The sequence below is a fragment of the Danio rerio genome, chromosome 25 (assembly GCF_049306965.1).
Source record: "Danio rerio strain Tuebingen ecotype United States chromosome 25, GRCz12tu, whole genome shotgun sequence".
NCBI classification, from domain to species: Eukaryota; Metazoa; Chordata; class Actinopteri; order Cypriniformes; family Danionidae; genus Danio; species Danio rerio.
In genome coordinates this window covers 13053117-13071147 of record NC_133200.1, presented here as the reverse complement: position 1 = coordinate 13071147, position 18031 = coordinate 13053117, and the positions used below count along the sequence as shown (strand labels likewise).

Genomic DNA, 18031 nt, shown 5'->3' with positions numbered 1-18031 from the left:
TGGAGTCATGCTTTCATGTTGTTTACGCCAAATTCTGACCCTACCATCCGGATGCCGCTGCAAAAATCAAGACTCATCAGACCAGGCAATGTTTTTGCAATCTTCTATTCACTAATTTTGGTGAGCCTGTACTGTACGAATTGTAGCTTCAGTTAATTGTTCTTAACTGACAGGAGTGGCACTCGGTGTGGTCTTCTGCTGCTGTAGCCTATCTGCCTCAAGGTTCTACGTGTTGTGTATTTAGAGATGCTTTTTATTAGACCTAGGTTGTATTGAGTGGTTATTTGAGTTACAGTTGCCTTTCTATCAGCTCGAACCAGCCATTCTCCTACGACGTCTGGCACCAATAAGGCATTTGCACCCACAGAACTGCCTTACACTGGTTGTGTGTAAAAATCCCAGTGGATCAGCCGTTTCTGAAACACTCAGCCCGTTTGGCTTTAACAACCATGCCATGTTCAAAGTCACTTGAATCACTTTTCCTTCCCATTCTGATGCTCGGTTTGAACCGCAGCAGATCCTCTGGACCATGTCTACATGACTACTTGCATTTGTTTGCCGCCAAGATATTTCCTGATTAAAAATTTGCGTTAACGAGCAGTTGGACAAGTGAACCTAATAAAGTGGCCGGTAAGTGTATAGGTACATTTTTTCTTAAAGACTGTTTAAAGTGATGTGCTTTAATAAGTATACATTGTATTTATTGCTTTTAATAGTGTAAGGTAACTCTTCTAAGACTCATTTATGATTAAAAACAAATCATTCCTATTATCAATACATGTGGCTATTTAACTGTAAATGCACACTGGCCCTTTAAGGCAGCCATTTTGAAGAAGGCCTGCAATCAAACCCTCAGACAGAGGAAGCCAAGTGTGGATTATAAACACAAAACCTCTCCAGGTGGATTTTATACAGTACAAGAGACACCCAACAAAAGCACAGATCTTCAGGAACAGGTCAGATTTAATTTTTAATGTCCACCTGAGTTCTTTTGGGATTGTGAAAGGTCTGTAAGTGTGTGTGTAAATTGATTGTGAACTGTCCTTATTCTCTACTATAGACACATTTAATTTTGTGAGTTGTATTAATTCAAATTCTGGCCTTGTGTTTGCTTGCTTGCTTGTTTTTTTGCTGTTATAATTGAGTTTTTACTATGATTGATTTGTGGATTGATTATCTCTGGCTCAGATGAACTTTTTGAGTTTGACTTAAGCAAAAGTAGTTCTGTGAGCTTTGAGAATTTTTTATTTTTTGTTTGATTAAGTTTTAAGAGGGTTTTTACTGTTGTATATTTAATATTTATTTGCTGTCCTGATGATTTGACTAGCTAAGAGCCAGCATGGTGTACTGTAAAAAATGTAATAACAAAGATAGAAGACAACAATGTTTTTGTGTTGCTTTAACTTATTTTAATATGTTAATCAGGTCTCAACTCAGTTATTTAAATTTTAACTTGATAGTTTTAGTCCGCTTGATTGCCTTAAGTTGAGATGACTAGAAAAGTTCATTTGATTCAACCAAAAAATTAAAAGCAGCAAGAATTTTTTTTTTACAGTGTAAAGAAAAGGAATTTTGTCAATTGTTCCAACACCAACACTTGAAATCGCAATTTTAGTGTCATTGTAACTGTGCTAATATATGCCTTTGTTTTCTCAACAAAACCTATTCCAAAGCCAAAATCATTCAGTACTTCACGTGAATACTGTACATCCAAAAGGTTACACAGTAAGGGTTTGTTAAATTTAATTAGGGGTCAGTTGACACATTTACTGTATGCACATTTATCGTTTAAATACAGAACAAAATAGTGGTGTAGCCTTTTTAACTTTGTCTGTTGTTGTTTTTTTAACCTCAGTTTTAGTTTATCTCAGAATTTAAAAATACAATAACTAGCAAACGGTTTGAACATGACAGAACAGTGACTTTGGCTGGTATTAAAATGAATGGCTTGTATTTAAATGTGTCTGTTATGTGTTGAGGTAAAGTTGTTTTATTATTTGCACTTTTGTTCGTTATTTTAACAGTGATAAGTTATGTTTTTTAATATAACATTATGCTTATAAGGGTGGCAGAGTTGCCTCACTGCAAGAAGGTTGCTGGGTCAGTTAACGTTTTTGTGTGGGGTTTGCATGTGCTCCCCATGTTTGGTTTGCGGTACATGTGAGTTGAATAAGCTAAATTAGCCGTAGTCAGGGCCGGATTAAGAACATATTGAGCCTCTGGGCTATAACAGACCTAAGGGCCCCATTTATTTTATTGCCTCACAAAAAGTAGCTTTTTGCTATTAATAATGTTATAAATTTGTAAAAAAAAAAATGTATTATTATATATTCAAATTTTCCAATTGATTCATATTGATTATTATAAACGTTTTCTATTTTACTTAAGTAGGTGTACAAGCATACAAAATGTATTTTTAACTTTTAAAATGTTAAAAGGGCTGCCAGAAAAAGAAAAAAACTTCCTAAATAAGTGCTTTAAAATAGATACTTTAAATAGGCTTATCTTTTAAAAGTTTAGGTTAAACTTTAGCTGAGAAGAAATTCTTAAAATATCTTTAAATTCCATGCTTGTAATTTCCCATTTGGTCTTGAGTCAATCAATTACAGAAGGTTAGCATGTTTTTTTTCCATATATGCTGTCTGATGCAAGCCTGCGCCAATATTTCATTGCTGCGGATTATTTCTGTCATTTTTATAAAAGGGGAAATTCATTCATTTAACAGTTCGCTTTCCAACTGGTTCAGTTAGACTTAAACCATGTTGTTTCTTGAGGTAGATGGACATTTTGATAACTGTCTGTGTAGTCTATTTGATTTGGTCACACATTGTCTCAGTTATGAAAGGGCAGGATTGCATGGGCGTGCAGCCCATTCTGCATGATACCACCCGTCCTGAGCTCTCTCACTTTATGTTAATAGTGAATACTGTTTAAATTGTATTTTTTGTTCTATGATGCGCTGTTAGCTACCTTTTGACTGGACTGTTCTCGCGGTAAAGCTGAAACATGGAACTGTCCTGGGACATAAGGGACCTTCTTGGTGTAAAACAGGACATCTGTTCACTCTTACTGGGAACTAAATAGGGCTATTTAAAACTCTGATTGAGCTGCAGCCACTCTGAGTTTAGCGATGTCACTGTTTTTGAACAGCAGTGAGCTATACTTCACATTATCGACATGCTAAAGCATAACGCAAAGAGGCGTTTCATGCGTTATGATGCTAATATATCAGCCAATCAAGAGCCCCCTCCTCTTGCGGGCTCTGGAGCTTCAGCCCCGCCTAGCCCCTATGTTAATCAAGCCCTGGCCTTAGTGTGTGTGTGTGAGAATGCGAGAGTGTATGGTTGTTTCCCAGTACTGGGTTGCAGCTGGAAGGGCATACCCTGCATAAAACATATGCTGGATAAGTTGGCAGTTCATTCCACTGTGGCGACCACTGATAAATAAAGGAACTAAACCAAAGGAAAATGAATGAATGAATGGTGCCTAGATAATACTTTGAATATTTGGCCTGAAATAAGTATGACTTCAAAACTAATGTTGCTAATATGATTCTTGTCTTTAAAATTGTCAAAGAACACTTTTCTAAAATTATATTATGAAGGAGATAGTCAGAATGTGTGAATATTCAACCAACTTTACCTCAATCTGTCGTGTCGCTATATACGTGTGTAGGACATGGTGTGAGGGTGTTTGCTAGAATCAGGTCTAGTAAAACAACATTTTGCTCTGACCTTTCTTTCACATTGAAAACTAAACTTTTTATTTCAAAAGGCAGAAGTTTTAAATCCCAGTGTGCCCATAGCTATGCAGATCCTGGCTTTAAAGTATACTGGAAGACCTCAGGATGAATGACTGTGCTGTACACATAGATGTTTGTGTTTTCTCAAGTTTCTTCATTGCGTCAGCAGCAGAGCAGTCTTTAGTTTTCACTCCTTGGGCCCATCTGTTGCTCCAACTGTTGCTTTTCCTTCTTTAGCAAGAAACACTGAGAAGGCAAAAGACGGCAGGCATTTACATCTGCCTTGCATGGTCTTACCACACAAAAAAAGGGGCAAATGGCCCAAAAAATAAAGTTTTTTACAATGGATAATGAACTTTGTAGAGTAAACAGAGTATGCTAAAATGTATCAATAATTTAGCACCAAATAGCAATGTAACGGTAGGGTGATGAAAACATTAGTACATAAAACAGGGATATTGTTTTGTCTGATAGAAGTACAGTAAATGTTTTGATATCTTGTTCTTCAAAGCATGTTGTGTCAATGGGACTGTGATATAGCACTATACTATAAAGTATTTTTATATATGTGTGTATATATATATATATATATATATATATATATATATATATATATATATATATATATATATATATATATATATATATACAGTATATGTATATATATGTACATGTATGTATGTATGTATGTATACATACATACATACATACATACATACACACAAATATATATAAATATATATATATATATATATATATATATATATATATATATATATATATATATATATATATATATATATATATAAATACTATATAGTATAAATAGTGCTACATCACAGTCCCATGAACACAACATGCTTTGGTATCAGGAGGCAACAACCTTCCCAACTGCGCTCGTTTAGAAATGCCTTTCAGAGGCCATTTGTTTCTTACTCTAGAGCTGTCAAGAAAAACTCGCGTAATCATTCATCAGAGTGTTCATTAATTTGCTTGTTGAATTATAAGTGGAATAAAGGAGCAATAAGCTAAAATTGGCATGTTGTCTTTGTAGCGCTGGGTTTATTCCAGTGTCAGTTTTTGGCCAAGACGTCTTAGTGTCTTAAGATCTGTTCTAAATGGAAATGGGCCATCACTTTCCTGTCGTTGCCCTCTGGAGATTCCCAAATGCCTCGGATATCTCTCTCCAAACTTTGAGTCATTTGAGTGGGACAGGATGAGATTTACCAGCCAATTCCTTTTAAATTCAGTGGATGAGGCCACTTTGGCAAGATTATTGAAATAGACATACAGACATTATTCATCTTTAAAAAGATAGTTAACTGACATCATTTGTGTATTTAAAGGTACTTCCAAGGTATTTCTGAATTTTTTAGACAGCAGAGTATTTTACACCAGTGCCTGTGAGGTTGTTTTGAGTACAAAAGCCAAATGTGAGGTGTTTATATCTACATTTGTCGTCAGGTAGCAATTTATTCACAATCGTTATAAAAGGCATTGAGTCAGTGTTAATAAAATTCATCCCTTTTTTTCTGCCTGTCCACTCCACATAATGCTGAGCAAAGCATATCTTCAGGAAGAATACTGCAGTGATCTTGAAGCCAATAAACATCATTCCATTTCGCCTTGCAGATGCTCAAATAGCATTTTTCCTAAGCAAATGTTTATCTTTTTAGTGATTTTTGCTTGGGTGCAGGCAAGAAGGATGTTCCTTATATTAAGTGCGGTGTTTATGCTACTGTTCAAAATTTTAGGCTCCATAAAAGTAAAAAAAGTTAGGTAACACTTTATTTTAATGGTCCAGTTGAGTATTAGCAGACTGTCTGCTTAATATCTGTTGATATTGCTCTTTCAACAAACATTTAGCTGACTATAAGTAACTTTGCATGCACATGTCAATTTACACTAACCTTAACTCCAACCCTAACCCCAACCTAACAGTCTACTTATAATCTAATGAGAATTAGTTGGCATGTAGATGCAATGTAGCTTAAATGTAGCTTAGATTTCAACAAACGAACTATCAAAATAAAGTGTGACCAAATCTTTTTTTAACTGATGAGTTTAATTTATCGAAAGTGACAAAAGAGAAGTATACATCAAGTTGTGGCAAAATATATATTTTTTCAGATTAATGCCATTCTTTGAAGCTTTCTATACATCAACAAATCATAAAAAAACAAATCCTAATAAAAGCTGATTAAAGTATTCGTAAAAATGGAATCTTTCTTGAGTACCAACTCAGGACATTGGAGTGATTTTCAAGGGATCTTGTGCAGTGGAGTTGCTAAAAATATCTTGCATATGTTACAACAATATTTTTGTAACTGTAGCGTGAATCAGTCCCCTCAACCACCTAAAATGGCTCAAAACCACCATGAACTTCTCAAAACAAACTGAACCTGCTCAATCACAATGACCAATTATAAACCACGTTCTTCCAAAATGAATTACCGCCACAACTACATTACAGCTTGTCATTTAAAACCTTCATTTGTTACTGTTTTTTTTTTAAAGCAGGTTATGATCACACCAAAACATATTAAAATGTAAGGGAATTATAACAGAGAGAACTTTTCTGTTATTTTAATGTTGCTGTGTGTTAATTGTTTAACCCTTTAAGGTTACATGCTGACTGATTGACAGGTCTGCGCGATGCGTGAGGCCAGCAGACATGACCTAGCTTTCAGTTATGATGAACACAGTTCTTTCATAATTATACTTTATTTATCAATAAAGATCTTTGGTTCTGTATACAATGACCTTATCTTGCTGGAGTTTATGGCTGTTTTACTTCAGAATGCATCAATGCCGTTCTGTAGGACTATTGGATACATTCATAAATATTCCTAGCAAATCTAATAAGTTTTGGAGACCTACTTGTTACATGAACACACTAAATCGCATTACAGCAGGGTTTATTTGACTGCGTACAAGAAAATCTGTGCTTAAGCAGTGTATATTTGAGGGTGTGAAAGAAGTTTTGTGCACGATCAGAGGAAATCGAACGCAAGCGAAGTGATTTGCATGCTCATATTTCATGAATGCGATCTCAATTTGTAATACTGCTCTCCCAACATTTGTCATTGATTATAACGCCATACGTAGTTGGAAGATCTGTGTAAAAGGCCTGCCACCACAGCTGGAAAAAACCCTAGAGGGAACACTGAACCACCAAACAAAACCCCACTCAAAACCAGCAAAAATCACAAAGAATCACAATGAAACCTGCAATGAATAATAAAAAAAAAACACCTAAACCCCAACAGAATATGCAATTGACCTGATGAAGGTACTATTTTTGGGTTTTTACAGGTCTCACAAATGCAATGTGCATCAATTCTCATCTAGCTGGCCCTACAGGAGCAATATATATATATATATATATATATATATATATATATATATATATATATATATAAAAATGTGGATAGGCAGTGTTTTTACTAACCTAACCTAAATAATACCTATAACATATGCCACCAAACTTTAACCTAAATATAATCTATCAGGTTATATGTTCTCCTAAATCAGCCCATATTTGAATCGCTATGCAATTTTAACTTAAACAACACAACCCAGTTGAAAACTACCATTAAGGTATTAACTGAAAGTTGAACCTAAATTTATAGTAAGTACTTGCTATAAAGCATTATAAATAAATAAAAATATTTAGAGATTGTGTCTCTGTGTCTCTTCTAATTGCACATATGTTAAATAGTAACTGTTTAGGTAAAAATTTACACACATTCTCCTCAAGTACCAAGGATAGAGCAAATTCTTGACTTAAGCTTGTTTTTTCACTTTTTATTAGCAGCTTAGCAAATAGTACTTGACAGAAAAGACACAAGCCTCACAAAGAATAATGATATTTACGCCTTATGAGTCCATGCTCACTTTAAGATGGAATTAATCACAGATGTCAGAGGTGCAGTACAGTTTTTTCCCCCTCAGTTTTTCTTTCTTCCTGTATACCCTCCACCAGCTCTCTCCCCTCTTCTTCAAAACTCTGGCACGCATGTCAACTTGAGAAATGCCACCCTATTCCCTTTCTGGCAGGGCCCATGGCTGAGCAGATGGCATGTGGATGTCAAGCACTTCCACTCCAATGTATTTATTGCCACGCGCCCTCGTGATGGCAAAAAAGCAATATCCGAACCCATCTATTCTGTTGGTCGAGGACTGGAAATGTGTCTTGTGTGTGTGTGTGTGTGTGTGTGTGTGTGTGTGTGTGTGTGTGTGTGTGTGTGTGTGTGTGTGTGTGTGTGTGTGTGTGTGTGTGTGTGTGTGTGTGTTTGTGTATGAAAAGATGAGATTTGAGGAATGACACTCTGCCCCCCGAGCGACAGCCTTCATCATCACCTTCTTGCGTGGCTAATGCTAAACTGTACAGCTGAGGCCTCATAGATGAGGCCCCATATATCGCACAACCGTCCTGTTGGCAGTTGATCTGAGTTGGGCAATTATTTTGATAGTATCCAAAGCACCGGTAATGAATAACTCATGGCAGGAGCAATGTATGAATACAAGGGGTGAATTAGAAATCGAGAAAAAAAAAAGGAAATGGAGTGTCCATGACTGTGACAGGCTCCCGTCTTGGTCTCTTGTGGCTTTGGAACTGAACAAATCTGAACAGGCGTTCAATTTGAAGACCCGCAGACCAGAGGGGACAGTGATACCCGAGGGATTTGAGGACTGTAACGGTTCTATTTCTGGTGTGGTCAAAGATGGAACAGAGAATTCAGGTGGGAGATGACTGAACCAGAAAGTGCACATGCACTGAAAGGGTACTATGCTTAAAGGAACAGTTTGCCCCAAAATGAAAATTTACTTTATCATTTACTTTGTATCATTTCATCTCAGGCTGTAGAAGCTTTGAATGAAATTACTAGGTGTTAATGGTAAAAGAGTTCGCAGTTTTGGGTGAACTATTACTTGGAGCATGAGTAAACAATAAAAAATGCTTTCTCATCCCCTTTCAACATTCTTACCAATTCTCGATCTGTCACTCTCTCAGTGTTTTCTTTCGTCTTTTCGCCCTCGGTTTTCTCTTCACCATTCAAACCAACAAGGAAAAACACCCCCAGAAAACATTTGGCAACTCCTTGCTGTGCATTGATCCAGACTTGTGTGGCTGAGGAAATAAATGTGTGATGGCCTTATCTCTTTTTGGAAGCTGGGACTTACCGGATCAAAGCCTCTTACGCTAGTAACCTTCAACCTTTCTGATGATTTTTAAACTCCAGGGTTAATAATAGTCTGACAAACTCTAACGCTGTCCAGTTTCCGAGAAAGCAAGGCTTTCAGACAGAAATATTGCTCCCTTGAACCCTTAGTCTTGAAAACTGGAGTTCATTTGCTACACCCAACCTTCCGAACAAGTACAATCGGAGGGAATGACAACCTTTCTTCTAGGAAGCCTTAATTTTCCATCAAAAATGAAGGCCAAAGCTTCTACTAACTTGTAGGACTTCAAAAGGTCTCATAAAAAGTAGTTCTGCTTCTCATTCCATCTGGACTGATATTTCTGATCACTCGTTTGGCTACTCTACACCTCTCCTAAAAAGCAAGGCACAACCATAACTACATATTATCCCTTGGCAGCTCCCGAAAGTTAGTTACTTTCTCTGTCTGCCGAGAGCCAAGAGGGACAGAGGTGGAGAAGGCAAACTCAAAGCAGAGGGGAAAAAAGGGCCACTTGAATCCAACTCAATCAATACATCCTGAGAGACCATTATGGGACTGTTCTTTGTCAGTCCTGTGGAGGCTACAGAGTCAATCACAAACCACGTCAGAGTTGTTCCCAGAATCCTCTTCAGCTTTGTTTTTTTAAGGAACTAGTCTGCCACTGAGAGTGTTGACCTTCTGTGTGTATGCGTGTGTCTTTGTCTGTCTCATCTTTCTGTTTCCCTCTGGATCCAACCCTTTGCTCTATTGATCTGTTCTCCAGACATTCATTTATTCCTTTAAAAGTTGTTGTGGTGTTTAGCTGTGCAGTCAAATGGATCTGGTTAATAGAGCTCCTGATGTAGCGTGCTCCATCGGTGGGATGAGTTTTTAGTGGTGGTGGGAGTTCAAGAATGGGGACTGAGACCACCTGAACACCCCTTTTTCTACCCTGTGAACAAAAGCCATTGAAGCCAAGTCACTGACTCCAATTAAATTGCTATTAAATCGAAACTCAATGTGTTCCGCTTTCAATTTGTCTGCGAGGGACTTTTTTTTTTTGCTCTCTCTCTTTAACTGAAGTGACCGTCTCTACTTCCACTCCACAAAGAAGATGACTGACAGCTCTAGGCTTGGAAGAAGTAGTGGGGTTAAAGTGTTTTTCTTTCTTTGCTAAACAAATGGATCCATTACATCAGCAGCTACCCAGGTTGACGGGTCTGGAAGGGTTTGGTTGGTTGAACAGATTCTGAGTTGAGCCCACAATGCCCTGGGAAATTAGTATTTGGAGCACCAGTCTGGGTATTCTTGAATTGGCAGGCTCATTCTGGAATGCTGGCAGAAGCATTAGGACAAGGACATAATGCTCCGTCATAGCTTGCATCGAGGCACAAGAAGATCACAATATAAGCTGGCAACTGCACTGCAGCTGGGGAATGTGTCAAGGCTGCTTATCCATGTAGCTCATCTAATTTCATCAGATAAGACGAGCTGAGTCATTTGATTGCTTGAACTTCATTTTTTTTTGTAACTAGTCAGGATTTTTTTGACTCTAAAGGGACTGCTTGTAAATGCACTGCATCCACAAGACATGAGTTTGGTGTACTTCAGAATAATTCTGTTGCCCAGCCTAAAAATATAAATGTTGTGGGTGATAAACCTGCTGTGAATTGTAACCTAAGACATTGTCCTCTTTGTGTATTATTATTCATTCGGTGCTGGCTTGTACTATTGCTTGAAACCTTGATGTGTGATTGTTTCATGTTCAAAGATGATGCGGTAACAAAGGTGAACTGCTGAGCAGCTTCTGCTAGTGCAGGGATGTTAAAATACAATGCAAGGAGTTGAAAATTCTCTCTAATGCATATTTCTTTAACACTGACAGATACAGTTGGATGATCTTAGTTAGTTTTTTTATTTGTTTTTTGTTCGCTGCAGAACACTATTTGGCCAATTGTTTTGTTAACAGTAATAAAGAAACAAAGGCATTTTTGTAGCTTTCATCTGAGCAAAATAATAATAATTTCAGCCATATCACAGTTACTAAATAAACCCAATTTTTTGGTCTCAACATTTTGACAAAAATGTAGTAAAAGTAAGGGTGTAATGCTGGTCTAACCCAGGGCTTCTCAAAGTCTGAACCTCAGTCCGGATTCAGACTGGAAGGGTATTCAATCCGCACCCGACTCCATTTTGTATTGCAAGACCATGTGTAAAGGAGTCAAATTATGGATTTCCTTCATTGATAAATGCACAAACAGTTTAGTTGTTTGTATTTTTGTTAAAAAAAATGTGGGCCAAAAATAAAAAATAGAAGGTAAAATATTTAACGTTTTCCTGCGTGAGGTTGTTTTGATATCCAGTGATCATACAAGGCTTTACATGATCGAGCAGGCTAATCATGCGCTCCTGCTTTAATAGACTACAGCAAAGCAATCATTTGAATGGATGATGCCGGTTTCACGGTAAAGAATACTTTATGAAAAGAATCGACAGTTCAAAGTTGAATAGACAGATAATTATGCGTTTATTTTGCCCCAAGCTAGCCCAAAGCCATTCTGCTTGATTTGTAATGAGACAATTGGAGTTGTAAACAGTGGAAATGTTAAACGCCACTATAAAACAAAATGCAGACATTTTAAATGGTAGTAGCCACAAAATACAGGTATAAGGATCGCAAAACTACTCCTAAAGTTTTCATTAGAACCTTTTTGTATATTTCACTTTTTTAATACAAAAAAAGTCCTAAACTTGTCTTTTTTATTCCTGTTTATGTAAAGCACTTTGAATTGCCACTGTGTATGAAATGTGCTATATAAATAAACTTGCCTTGCCTTGCCTAAAGAGAGGTCTGGGTGCAGATCTGGTGCAGTTGGCCTGCTTGCAATGCTTTTTGATGCCCACACCTACCCCTACCCCTTACAGTAATGTCACTAACTCAATTAAGTGCATTGTGTCTGACATTGCATCCCAGAGACATACATTCTCAGCTTGCATCATGATGGCCGCATCCAGATACTATTGGGTATCTGGATGCAGATACTTTTATTAGTGCTTTTGCCACATGTGCATTGTATTTAATGTGTTTTGAATGTAAATGCTACTTTATTTAAAGAAAAAATAAATAGTGTTGACTTGTGATGTATGTTATGGATATTCATTAAAACAAGTTATGTAATATCAATTGTTCCGGACCTTTGACCTTAATAAAAATTCAGATTTGAACCTTTCAATGTAGAAATGTAAATATGGTAAGAAGTGAACCATGATACTCTCATAGCGAACTCAAAGTTAACACTTTTGCATATTCTGACCAAACATAGTGGTCAGGAGATGTATATTTTTGGATAACTTATGAATTCTTTGGACAAAAATTGTCTCTTTATATTCAGAGCTGCATACTGAGTCTAACAATGCTAAATTTTCCTATGTTGGCCGTTTTGAGGATTTGCCATTTTAAGTTTGTTGTAAAAAGTATTGTACTTCGATGTATTGTTATGAGATATTGCTTAATATTTAATTTTTAATTCATTGATAATGTTTTGTTCAGGAAGTATAGCCTTCTCAATTAAATTTGATATGAATAAACTATAAAAAATCTGAAACTGCTCTCAAATGGAAAGGCTGGTTATCTATAGATCAGACTAATTGGAAATATTCTCCTCGTGTGCGGTTTTAAAGTACTAAATCCTCGGTTACTTAATTACACTTAATTTCTTGCAGGCTAAGATGATGAATCGAATGACCTCCCTTCTTTTGGCTCTAATCAACTCTTGATTAATCAATTTCTAATCAATGCTGATGGATGAACTGTCTTGATGTATCATTTAGCTGGCGAACGGGGCTCCCCCGTGTGTCTGGTGGATGATGCTTTAGAATGACAAGCGAGCAATGCCAGACAGAGGTCATTAATGTGTATTTCACTTCAAAAGTAGAGACGTGCCTGCAAGATGCAGCTCTTTTGGGCTTCATTTAAGTTCGGATCAGAGTGCGGTTTGATCCAGGCTTTAGGAGATGGGCCAGTGCGGATTGGCGGAGTTGTTTGAGCTTCTCTGGAGAGATTTACTCGGTATAATGTAACATCTCTGTAGTGCAGCGTTGAGCTATGGACTGAAGGCTGTGTTAGAAAAAGTCACTTTATGTTGTCAAGTTCACCTAATAATACTAACAGCAATTTCCTTGGATTTGGCAGGAAAATTCTTTATTTGCTTATTTATTTTATTTTTTTTTTATTTACTGTCAAGATAACATTTAAAATAAAAGTTTGAGTTTTTATTTTCTCACACTTCATTCATTTTTGTCTGTAGATTTTAGTTTCAATACAAACTAAATTGTGTTTTCCTTTCAAATTTAGATTTTTCTCTACAGTTTAATTTTCACACTTGCATTCATTAAACTTTATAGTTATTACATATCTATGTTCAAATATGTTTTACGTAGGGTTTTTCATACATAATTCATAAATATAATATGTTACAGTCAATCAATCAATCAATCAATCAATCAATCAATCAATCAATCAATTAATTTGCCTATTTAAAGTACAGTTGTGCTCAAAAGTTTACATACCGCTTGAAGAATCTACCAAAATGTGAATAATTTTTGCAAAATAAGGGAGATCATACAAAATACATGTTATCTTTTTATTTAGCACTGTCCTGAGCAACATATTGTACATAAAAGAGGTTCACTACACAAAAATGAAGCTGAATTCATTAAAATAACCTCTACAAAACTTTGCAGACCCTTGGTTTTTAATAATGTGTTTGGTTTCTTGATTATCTACGAGTGCTTTTTCAGAATTTTTTCAGGACCTCTAAATGCCGTCTGACATTTTCCTCTAAAATGAACATTTTTATCAGACTCCCGTGTGTATGCTCAGTAACATCACTTTTATGGCAAAGAATTAGTCCTTATCATGGTCTTTTCAAGTGAAATATCTCAACATGAACAAATGAGGATGAGAATAATGTTCATTTTTGATGGAAATTGCAGACGGCACTTAGAGGTTTGTGCATCTGAACTCTTCATACGTAAGCCTCTATTTTTAGGTCAAATATCTTACTCAGAACAGTACTACATTAAAAATAAAATGCATTTAGTATGATCTCTCTGATTTTGTCACAATTATTCACATTTTACCAAATACTTCAAGGCCTATGCAAATTTTCGAGCACAACTGTATTTTAGGGCAAATTCTGATTACACAAGTATGAATGTCAGTTTTTGTGTGTGTACATGGCATGCACTAAATTCCAGGGGTTTCATTACCACGACGTAAAATGGGCGTGGCTCGGTCGGTGTTTGGGAAACGCCCGCTTAAAAAAAAAAAACAATACTGAGAGGTCACCGATCATGCGCAGTACAGGTTCTTTTTTAGCGCGGTCATTTCAAACAGGATGATTATGGATAAAGAACCTACCGCGGTGGATAACGAAGGAAAAAACAATCATACAGGTTATTTTTTGTTGTTATAATGTTATATTTTAAAGATTTCATTAGCAAATACAGCTGACCTCGTTTTAATCCGTATTACTCCGTTTTACTGTCTCTGGGCTTTTGTACTTCCATTTTAAACCAAATAATAATGGTTGTGGTAAGATTAACCGTGTTTTTGTAGTTTAAAATATGGTATTCAGTCATGTTTAAACAAATAAATACCACATTTTCTGTAATAAATCGTGGTTAATTTTTCTTTCTCGGTCTTAGTTAACTAACATAACTTAGTTAACATCATATTTATTTTCTATTTTTATTTAAAGTCATCATACACAAAACACCTGGGATCACGACAGGTATCTGATGTTAACTAATATAAAAGTGATCATACATGAAACCCCTGAGATCAGGACAGGTATGTGATGTTAATGTATATAATATAAAAGTGATCATACATGAAACCCCTGAGATCAGGACAGGTATCTGATGTTACTGTATATAAAAGTGATCATACATGAAACCCCTGGGATCAGGACAGGTATCTGATGTTAACTAATATAAAAGTGATCATACATGAAACACCTGGGATCAGGACAGGTATCTGATGTTAACTAATATAAAAGTGATCATACATGAAACCCTTGAGATCAGGACAGGTATCTGATGTTACTGTATATAATATAAAAGTGATCATACATGAAACACCTGAGATCAGGACAGGTATCTGATGTTACTGTATATAATATAAAAGTGATCATACATGAAACACCTGGGATCAGGACAGGTATCTGATGTTACTGTATATAATATAAAAGTGATCATACATGAAACACCTGGGATCAGGACAGGTATCTGATGTTACTGTATATAATATAAAAGTGATCATACATGAAACCCCTGGGATCAGGACAGGTATCTGATGTTACTGTATATAAAAGTGATCATACATGAAACCCCTGAGATCAGGACAGGTATCTGATGTTACTGTATATAATATAAAAGTGATCATACATGAAACACCTGAGATCAGGACAGGTATCTGATGTTAACTAATATAAAAGTGATCATACATGAAACACCTGGGATCAGGACAGGTATCTGATGTTACTGTATATAAAAGTGATCATACATGAAACACCTGGGATCAGGACAGGTATCTGATGTTAACTAATATAAAAGTGATCATACATGAAACCCCTGAGATCAGGACAGGTATCTGATGTTACTGTATATAAAAGTGATCATACATGAAACACCTGAGATCAGGACAGGTATCTGATGTTACTGTATATAATATAAAAGTGATCATACATGAAACCCCTGAGATCAGGACAGGTATCTGATGTTAACTAATATAAAAGTGATCATACATGAAACCCCTGAGATCAGGACAGGTATCTGATGTTACTGTATATAAAAGTGATCATACATGAAACACCTGAGATCAGGACAGGTATCTGATGTTACTGTATATAAAAGTGATCATACATGAAACACCTGGGATCAGGACAGGTATCTGATGTTAACTAATATAAAAGTGATCATACATGAAACCCTTGAGATCAGGACAGGTATCTGATGTTAATGTATATAATATAAAAGTGATCATACATGAAACACCTGAGATCAGGACAGGTATCTGATGTTACTGTATATAATATAAAAGTGATCATACATGAAACACCTTGGATCAGGACAGGTATCTGATGTTACTGTATATAAAAGTGATCATACATGAAACCCCTGAGATCAGGACAGGTATCTGATGTTAACTAATATAAAAGTGATCATACATGAAACCCCTGAGATCAGGACAGGTATCTGATGTTAACTAATATAAAAGTGATCATACATGAAACCCCTGAGATCAGGACAGGTATCTGATGTTACTGTATATAAAAGTGATCATACATGAAACACCTGAGATCAGGACAGGTATCTGATGTTACTGTATATAATATAAAAGTGATCATACATGAAACACCTGAGATCAGGACAGGTATCTGATGTTACTGTATATAAAAGTGATCATACATGAAACACCTGAGATCAGGACAGGTATCTGATGTTACTGTATATAAAAGTGATCATACATGAAACACCTGGGATCACGACAGGTATCTGATGTTACTGTATATAATATAAAAGTGATCATACATGAAACACCTGAGATCAGGACAGGTATCTGATGTTACTGTATATAAAAGTGATCATACATGAAACCCCTGGGATCAGGACAGGTATCTGATGTTAATGTATATAAAAGTGATCATACATGAAACACCTGGGATCACGACAGGTATCTGATGTTACTGTATATAATATAAAAGTGATCATACATGAAACACCTGGGATCACGACAGGTATCTGATGTTACTGTATATAAAAGTGATCATACATGAAACACCTGAGATCAGGACAGGTATCTGATGTTAACTAATATAAAAGTGATCATACATGAAACACCTGAGATCAGGACAGGTATCTGATGTTACTGTATATAAAAGTGATCATACATGAAACACCTGAGATCAGGACAGGTATCTGATGTTACTGTATATAAAAGTGATCATACATGAAACACCTGGGATCACGACAGGTATCTGATGTTACTGTATATAATATAAAAGTGATCATACATGAAACACCTGAGATCAGGACAGGTATCTGATGTTACTGTATATAAAAGTGATCATACATGAAACACCTGGGATCAGGACAGGTATCTGATGTTAACTAATATAAAAGTGATCATACATGAAACCCTTGAGATCAGGACAGGTATCTGATGTTAATGTATATAATATAAAAGTGATCATACATGAAACCCCTGAGATCAGGACAGGTATCTGATATTACTGTATATAAAAGTGATCATACATGAAACCCCTGAGATCAGGACAGGTATCTGATGTTAACTAATATAAAAGTGATCATACATGAAACCCCTGAGATCAGGACAGGTATCTGATGTTAACTAATATAAAAGTGATCATACATGAAACCCCTGAGATCAGGACAGGTATCTGATGTTACTGTATATAAAAGTGATCATACATGAAACACCTGAGATCAGGACAGGTATCTGATGTTACTGTATATAATATAAAAGTGATCATACATGAAACACCTGAGATCAGGACAGGTATCTGATGTTACTGTATATAAAAGTGATCATACATGAAACACCTGAGATCAGGACAGGTATCTGATGTTACTGTATATAAAAGTGATCATACATGAAACACCTGGGATCACGACAGGTATCTGATGTTACTGTATATAATATAAAAGTGATCATACATGAAACACCTGAGATCAGGACAGGTATCTGATGTTACTGTATATAAAAGTGATCATACATGAAACCCCTGGGATCAGGACAGGTATCTGATGTTAATGTATATAAAAGTGATCATACATGAAACACCTGGGATCACGACAGGTATCTGATGTTACTGTATATAATATAAAAGTGATCATACATGAAACACCTGGGATCACGACAGGTATCTGATGTTACTGTATATAAAAGTGATCATACATGAAACACCTGAGATCAGGACAGGTATCTGATGTTAACTAATATAAAAGTGATCATACATGAAACACCTGAGATCAGGACAGGTATCTGATGTTACTGTATATAAAAGTGATCATACATGAAACACCTGAGATCAGGAC

General features: G+C 36.0%; 1 protein-coding gene across 6 annotated transcripts in view; it reads left to right on the top strand.

Moving 5' to 3' along the window:
- The first annotated feature begins 815 nt into the window (after positions 1-815).
- The window catches only part of ntrk3a (neurotrophic tyrosine kinase, receptor, type 3a), a 441878-nt gene continuing 424662 nt past the window's right edge, over positions 816-18031 (top strand). For all 6 annotated transcript variants that reach the window (XM_073942230.1, XM_073942233.1, XM_073942235.1 and 3 more), the window contains exon 1: positions 816-956. The gene's annotated coding sequence lies outside the window, so the exon portion shown is untranslated. The remainder of the gene's footprint in view (positions 957-18031) is intronic.